Below are 9,327 nucleotides of genomic sequence, written 5' to 3' on the forward strand. Positions count from 1 at the left end.
GATCCAAGCAACACAAGTGAAGACTATTTTAAAGTAATTACATTCTTCTTCCTGTGAGTATACATATGGATTTTTAAATAATTGTACTTGCTTTAAAAGCACTTCTTGCACCAGCCTACATGTTTGAAATGTATGAAACAGAAAGACCCCCCATGTCCTCTGGCACTAGTTTCTAACTTAACAGCGACCTCAGCCTCACTTTTGATTTTTTTTTACTTTTTTCATCAAAATGCTTTTAACCATCATCACAATCATCATTTTATTATGTTACTTAAAATGACATAGTTAAGTTTACCGTGATATATTGAGGGGAAAAACTCAAGTGTTTTTTCTAGGAAGGGGGGGTTTGGAACCTCCTGTATTCCCGTAATTTCCCCCACTTCAAATGATATCAGCGTCCTAGACATGGTTTAGAAGTGGTCCGCTACACCTACCATTACGCTCAGTACACCGCTATCATCCGTTCATATGGCTGCTGACCATTACAAATACAAGAAGGCGGTGATCTCTTGTGGCCAAAGTTATTATGACGGGAGCGAAAGAGGAAGTCCGGTGACGTAGTATAAAGACTAATAAAGTCTACTCACGGTGGTTGGGTCAAAAAAACACAGGACTTTCACCCAGAAGACTGGAGTGTGTCTCCTGTCAATTATTTAGCAGACGTAGACTAAATGAGCAAAATGACATGACGTACGTAGTTTACGTAACGTAACGTAACAAACGTAGGGATACTTATTGTTACCCAAACCTACACATAGCACATAGCTTAACACATAACCTAAAATAACTAAAAGTGAAACCTAACAAAACTGTAACCCTTTCATTACATTGGATATCCACCTTATTGCCTACTGGAGGGTGCAGTTTGCCCTTTTAGAAGCTTTAAAGTGGCAGAGAAAACAACTGATAACAAAATGTTCAAACATTCAAAATGGGTAGTCATTTCTGCCAATGTATAGAAGTTGTACTTTAAATAATTATTAAGTACAAAAGAAAAAGCTAAAGTGTCTGACCTTCCTTTCACATGTGCATTTTAGCCACACACGTCTGTCTGCAAAATGTCTTGCACTATTGTAATTGTATGCCTTTTTAAGCTTTCCTACCCTTTAACACTGAGCATCTCACATTATATTTGGAGCATTAACTCATGGACATGAAAGTGATTGGAATAACTACAAAAGATAGTTTCAAGTGATTTGTGTAGAGACCATCAAAAGCCCATACTGAAACCATGTCCAGATTTAGCAGCTTTGGTTGCACAGCTAGGCACTTACAATATTCATTCATGTTTCAAAGCAAAGTCTAGCAGTCTGCATACATTGGCATCCAGGAGCAGGGAGAGGTCACACAGACAGCAAGGAATGCCTTGCCCCGTCCCTTTTTGATTACCAATTACTGCTGTGTCCTCAAGAGGAGGTTCAAGCCGAGCAGCTGGCTCCATCTTAATGAGACAGAGGGCCACTGCTATGCATCTGACGTCAGCTTTCTAAATACCAGAGCAGATCAACCACACAACCCGCGCTTTGTCCCCAACTGACAATACCAAGCAGCCATGGGATGAGATTCAACAGAGAGAGGGAATAGAGGGAGCAGAGGAATAATAGAAGAAAGGGGTGAATAGGTTGAACGGAGGGAGACCAGAGGAACAAAGAGGAAGATGTTGTTACCAGTGTTACCTGTCTTCATTTGTCCCCTGCTCTACTCACTTATTTGTGAGAAATCAAAGGTGTTTGCTGATTTATAATTAGCTGACCCTGACACTAATTACAAATGCTCTGCACGTTGCCCCTTCAGATTAGAGAGAACTGAATATTTCACTTCATGTCATCATAAGTGAGCAAAAAAGAAACTAATGCCAATTTTAAAAAATAACTTTTGTTGCCTCTTTACTCTATTTTTCCGCACCCTTCTCCCTGGAGGCCTGGATAAGTCTGTTGTGGTGACTGGATACGCAGCGTTTTTATGTTGCATTTCTTTTTGGGGTTTGTGTCTTTTTGTCTTTACAGCATTTTTCTTTTTGCAGCATGTTAGTTCTAACAACACAGAAGCAAACTCTGAAAGTGTTTGGCTTATGCGCTCACTGAGCAATAGTCATTCAGGTGAGTGACACCATCTTTACCAGCCGCGAGAGCGACTCTGGTACAGTTTATTTATTTTCACCTTTGTGTGTGTGGTTGTGTGTGTGTGTGTGTGTGTGTGTGTGTGTGTGTGTGTGTGTGTGTGTGTGTGTGTGTGTGTGTGTGTGTGTGTATGTATGTGTGCGTGCATGTGAATTTTGAGTACTGCCAGGTGTTTATATTTCTGTGGACAGATTTTGTGAATGCGATAGCGACACAGCCAAACCTGCAGGATGCAGTCACCGAACTTTACAGATGTGTAGTTGAGATCAAAATGAAGATCTAACTCGAAGATGGGTGTGGTCTGAACAATTTTTCTGCAAACAACATATGAACTGTGAGCATTGAATTGCTTTGATATGCAATACACCCGGCCCACCACAACATCTCACGAAGTGTGAAAGTAACCAGCTTTATAGACTCTTCTCATTAAGTAAAAAGGTTGAGAGATACATTTTTAATGACCTACTTGGTAAGCATTAAATGATTAGCTTCTACCACACTGGGAATTTACAGCATCTGGTCGAGCCATTTCCCAACACGCACCAGGGAAAGGATGTTTATTTATTCTAACTTTGATATAAAAAGGAAGACCAAGGTGGGTTTGCTTATCTAAAGCAGTAAGTCAGGTAGCGACTCTAGAGGCCGGCCGTTAACGCGGTAGTTTAGGAAGCAGGTGGACCGCAGGTCAAGAGCAAGCAAATCGACACTGTTTCTCAGTCTGAAGTGTCCTTTTAACTAAATGTAACGTGGAGCTCACACAACACAGACACACACGCAGAGTAACAGCAACTACAAAGCAGCTGCCTCAGGAGAACAGGATGACACCCAGCAGTGGCAGAGAGAGGGGCTAAGGCTAGGGAAGAATGAGAGAAAGTGTTTAGCTGGCCAAAGTGGTGCACAGCTAAAAGAGAAGGCTTGAAGGACACTGAGATGAGAGCCACTGTGTATTTAGCTAGGAGACTAAAGTGCAGAATGGGATGAGAGGAGAGCAGGAAAGGGATTAAAAGCCTATCGACCAGCCCGAGCAATCGCCTCTTACATTATATGAAGCTATGTTTAATTCAGGCCTTTGCTGTGAACAGGCAGAGATGAGATGTAGGGTTAGGAAGAGGAGGAGGAGGAGGAGGAGGAAGAGAAGGAGGATGAGGATGAGGAAGAGGAAGAGGAAGAGGAAGAAGAGGAGGAGGAGGAAGAGGATGAGAAGGAGGAGCGAGAAGAGGAGGAGGAGCAAGAAGAGGTGGAGGAAGAGGAGGAGGAGGAGGAGGAAGAGGAGGAGGAAGATCTGGTTGATCTAACCACAACAAGAAGCTGATGCTTCCTACACACACACACACACACACACACACACACACACACACACATACACACTGTGTTTATAAAAACATATACTTCGAAATGTAGCTCCTACAGCGTCCTCCTCACTTCTTTTCTATTTCTTGTCCTTTTCCTTGAACTCTTATGTTATAGGGTCCTTCTAAAGGTTTGAATTAGCCACATACTGCTCCAGAATTCCCTCTGACAAGAGAGCGGCATGTCACCCTGTGATTATCCTCTCATGATTATGGCAACCAGGGCTTAATGTTTCTCTAGAAATAGCCACTATTTGAACTTTCCACAAATGTCTTCAGCTCAGTACAGCTATAATAATAAGCCGAAACCTAACCCCGAAAGGTCCACTGTTACATATTCTATTTTCCTTTGAAGATATTTCTTTGTGTAATTCAACTCAAGGCACATAAAGTGTTGTTTTGATGAAGGGGTGAGAGCACTGATCAATCCTTCACAGATATCCTTGTATTGACGGAACAATGGACAGCGCAGAATATCAGTCAGTGACAATAGCCTTTCTGTTGGCAGGCAGCAAATCCTCCCGTCAAATGAAGGTTAGATGCATTACAGCAGCTGCACTGCACAAACAACGCATGAGCAAAGTAAACTGCTGTAGTTCAGAGACAAAGAGACAAATGTCATAGTAAAAAATACAGCTAACATATGATCCAAGCTCAGTTCAATTATAGATGGATAGATTTCATATGATACTGACTGCAGCGATATTTAAACTGTCTACAAAGCCTGGACAGGAATTTCCTTACTGTGAATATGTTGTATATTTGAATGAGCTTCCCTACCAATGTGGCTGAATTGTATAATTGTTTAAATACTAAATATAATTCAGTTTGGGATAATACTACTTATCTTAAACTCTTAAGTCCTCATAACTATAACAAAGTATTTATCTCAATCCAAATCTAAATCTTTCCCTGAACCTTACCAAGTTGTTTTTGTGTCTATATCTAACCAAACCTTAACCATACCGTAAGATTTTTAAAATCAGCATCTATCGTTTTGACATCAGTTCAGAAATCTCTTATATGTGTCGCGCGCATGGCCTAACAAAGTATGTTCCCGTTTCATTTAGAAAAAGACAGACGGAGCTAAAGACAAAACTTGAAAACTGATGATTTAGATTTAGACACAATTAAAGCGTGATATAGTGGTGCTGACAGAGACCCAAAGAGCCTAACTGAACTAGATCCCTTTTGTGGTTAAAAATCAGAACACAAAAAGAGGAGGAGTGACGGTTCAATTCAAAAATGTAATCTACCTGTAATGTGTACCTGTACTATGTAATCTAAATAGTAATATGTATAGATGTGTCAGCTAAAGAGCAGGTCTGGATTGAACTTTTTACAGTTCTAGACATAAAGTTTGGTGGCGTTTACGTCCCACCATATTTCTCTACTGCAGTACTTATGTCATATGGCGATGTGGTGGAAGGATATATAAATTTAAATGTTTTACAGGCTTGTACATAAAACAACAAATAGTAATAGAAGTAACAAGTGTGCAGATAATGATCTCCCAGTTGTTAATAACCTACACAAGACTGTATGATATCTCGATGTTGTATTGGCTGTGTCCCTCCTTTTAAAGTGACTCAAGATGCTAGCCTCCCTTTTGATCACGCTCCTGTGTCTGTTGACCTTTCGTTTCCTGAGGGAACTTGTTGCCACATCGAGCACAAGCCATAGCAAAACATTATGCTGGTATGTTGTATGATCGTGCAGTCCAAAAGCCAATTAGTCACGGTTAATTAGGGTGAAAACTCCCTAAGTATGGGGGAGTAGCAGGAATGTAGCTGTGTAAAATGAGCCCATCATGTCAGAAGAGGTAAAACATGCAATCAACAAACACATGCACCCAGGGGAAAGGAGCTGGACCAGATGGAATAGCCCAGGTGTGTTCCAGTTCCTGCCTGCATTATGGATAACTTTCATATATATGCTTTTTAATCTAGTTTCTGTATCTAGCTATCCTCTGTTCTGGAGCTCTGCTAGATTAATAATGTGGGATTAACAGTATGTTTCCGCAACATTCAACATTTCCATACAACCTAATTTCATTCTCAATTATGTTTCGAGGGAAATGTATTTTCTCCCGTATTCCGGAGCCAGAGAATAATAATAATAATAATAATAATAATAATAATAATAATAATAATAATAATAATAATAATAATAATAATAATAATAAATTGTATTTATAAAGCGCCTTTCAAAGCTAAAAGCAATCTCAAGGCGCTAGTAATAATAATAGCTAATAAAAGTGGGTCTTAAACACATTATTAGTCTAGGCCTTAATCAACTGTCATTTTATTAATTTTATTTGCTTTTTTGCAGAGAAAGAGATATGCGATGATATGCAGCAAACAGCCACAGAAAGGATTTAAACAAGGGTCACTGCTGAAAGGACTCTGCCTTGGTACATGGAGCAGGCGTGCTCTATACAGGTGCCCCAACACAAACAGCACAGGTGGGATTTGAACTCTCAACCTTCAGACGGGGGAGCAGTTTCTTTACCAGCTGAGCTCTCGGGACTAGATAGTAAGATCAACCCAAACCGTGTTGTTTCTCTAACTTTAACCAAGTACCCAACAAACCCACTTAGTACAGTTTTTCTTTTTCTTTTTTTTAATCTGTTTTTGCAATTAAGCTCAAGTATTATAGTATTCCATGATAACATGGGTCTTCTTCCTCATGTTTCCTCTATGTGCTATTTGTAGGCATACGCATAAGAATTCCCTCCGACAAATCATCTCAAATTCACCTTTTAATTAAAAGGTACCTAAACATAAGATGTGTTTCATATCAACATTTACAGAACAATCTTGGTTTCTCTACAGTGTAGAGAAACCAAGATGATATTTGGCACTAAAGGTGAAAAGTTGAAGTCTGTTTTCTTTATTGTTCTGAAAACATACTCATGTTTCCTATATAAAATAAATACACTTGATGGCTGATATCTCCAACACTCTGCAAGTCACACTAAAACAATCCAGATTGATAAATAGTACTACAGGTACTGTAAAAGGAAACACAAATGCTTTTGATTTTGGTTTGAACCGTCCCTTTAACAAGAAGCCAAAAAAAAGCATCTTTCTAGAATATTCTAGCCGGGAGTTCTGCTAATACCAGCTCTGCATTAAGCTCCTTTGCTGCTCATAAAAAATATTGCTAACAGCACTGCCTCAGGTGAGTAGCACCTTAGGTGTCTCAGTCTGCTTCTGTCTTTACCTGCTGCAGCTCAGTACTTTTCCACTTACCCTGCCTCCACCCTCCAGCCACTCCAACCTCATCAGCTCACCTGGGCTGCAGCTGCATCTTATCTCCAATAAAGCCAGTGTCTAAGCCCCTCCTGCTCACTTACTTATTGCAAGACTCTCCGACACTTCGACACTCTAAGACTGATTCTCTGGCTCTGGCTCTGACTCTGGCTCTGGCTCTGCCTCTGCCTCTGCCTCTGCCTCTGGCTCTGGCTCTGGCTCTGGCTCTGGCTCTGGCTCTGGCTCTGGCTCTGGCTCTGGCTCTGGCTCTGCTCTGCCTCTGCCTCTGCCTCTGCCTCTGCCTCTGCTCTGCTCTGCCTCTGCTCTGCCTCTGCCTCTGCCTCTGCCTCTGCCTCTGCCTCTGCCTCTGCTCTGGCTCTGCTCTGCCTCTGCCTCTGCCTCTGCCTCTGCCTCTGCCTCTGCCTCTGCCTCTGCCCTTCCCCCAGACAATCTCCCTGGGGAATTGTGCTCCTCTCCTGTCGAGCTACCCCTTCTTGGTTCCCTGGCCACTTGTCCCCTGAACGACAGGATTTCATGTGTTAGTCAGGTAATCTCTTTATGGGTCTACAGTGGGGTTATTGTCGTTTTTGATGGAGCAATAGCTCTTTAGTCCCACCTTAGCACAACCTATTTACTGTTCGCTGATACTGAATAGCTTCGATCTGTTTACAGACACTATCAACTTTCAAAGGCCCAAATCGGTTTAAGTCTAATGACTGCTTTTCAATGGATGTCAGCAGCAGGTGTCCGTCCTCACTTTGTGCTAGGATTGATTGAGTCCAGTGGGACACTGTACACTCTGTATTATTTTGTCACTTAAAATTCCAAGCACATCTATTTTCTCCCTGCCACCTTGGGCAAACGCGTTCAAACACTATAAGCTTTGTACGGGCAACTATTGGTTCATGTTCACACTCTTAGAAATATATGATGCTGGTATGGTTTTTATAATAACAATATTGTTTTTAAAGGGAGTTATTCTTAAAGGGTGTACATTTCAATGTTTTAACACTTTTGGGTGGAAATCAAAGGCACTAAATACAACCCCATGCCATTCATCTTCATAGAAGTTAGAAAAGAAAATAACCACAAATAAAACACTAATGTTGCGAAAGGAATTCTTTCAAATTTAATCTAGTTTTGTTATATTTTATAGGTCTGTTATATATATATATAGAAAAATTCTGATATAAGTTTTTGGAAGTTGTTTCACAGCGATGAATGCAGGGAGAAATGCCAGTTGTCTGTTTAATTGGCAGGGGTGTTTTCTTTATGCAGATGGTGACTCACTGAGACAACTGATGCATGACAGTTGCTACATGAAACATTAAGCTAAAATATATTCGACACTCGTATTCTAAAAATGTGTTGCAGGAGGAGTGTACATATCTGATGTTGAAATTGATATTATTGTGATTGACAGCTGTACATTCTGCTTAGTTGCACAACACAGTTCAGCAGTTAGAATATATATAAAAAAAAACACCTATAGACTGTATAAAGACCTGTGTCCTCCTTGCTAATTGAGTTCAATAGTATATGTTACACAGCAGTAGAGTAGAGAGTACAAGCAATGTTATTTAGATTTGGCCTTTTTAGAAAATAGTCTTGGACAGAGGCCTCTACACTAATGAAACAGATCATCTTCAGCATTGAATACTTACAATTTACCGGTGCATCACAAGTATGTGTAATAGTTACCCTGATATGACCTTGAGTGGAAACCACACACTCAAATGTTCAATGAACACAAACTCTACTGGATCTACAAGCACCAGGCACCAATCACGCAACAAAAGCGTTTCGACTTCGGGCAACCAGAAAACCTGAAGAAGAGGGACTACAAGAGCATTATATTTAATGTCGGTGTCGAAGTTTTCTGAAATGCGGCTCGTAGTTTTCATAGTTTAGGTACTGTTCTTTCCAACAAAACTAACCTGCAACAGATAATATATATTGAGGCTTGAATAACTATTCTTGAAACTTAATCTGGGTAATACTTTTAAAATAAACATTAATTGGTAGTTAATTAAGATATTTACTTAAGATATTAGTAACATGTTGTTAATGGTTAATGGTTTCTGGTCCATCTGTCTTTGTCATGTTTAAGAATGTTTTACAAATAATCACTATAAGAATATAATAATCACTAACAGCTACTTAAAATAGCATATAAATTATGTAATGTATGCAACAATAAACTGTTAATAACTAGCTTACTAATGTAATCTGAAAGTAATTGTTATCGTCATTCAGCAATGATACAATTATCAATTATAAACTAATTAGGGCTGTAAAACGATAAAAATAAATTATCTAATTAATTACAAGCTTTGTGATTAATTAATCTAAATTAATCGCATATATCAATATTTGCTGTGAGAAGCATTTCAAAATGTTCAAATGGATTTTGGAAGATGAGTGAATCAATGAGTAGCATTATAAGCTGGTCAACATGTCTTTTATTTCAATATCAATTTGTCCAATATCTTGTATGCTACAATTATCTTAGACAACACAGACCAACAGTTTTACATAAAGTGCTTTCATTGCACAATAAACAATATCTTTAAAAGTTGTGTCATGTGACGCCATGTGTAAAGC

The sequence above is a fragment of the Cottoperca gobio genome, chromosome 16 (assembly GCF_900634415.1).
Source record: "Cottoperca gobio chromosome 16, fCotGob3.1, whole genome shotgun sequence".
NCBI lineage: Eukaryota > Metazoa > Chordata > Actinopteri > Perciformes > Bovichtidae > Cottoperca > Cottoperca gobio.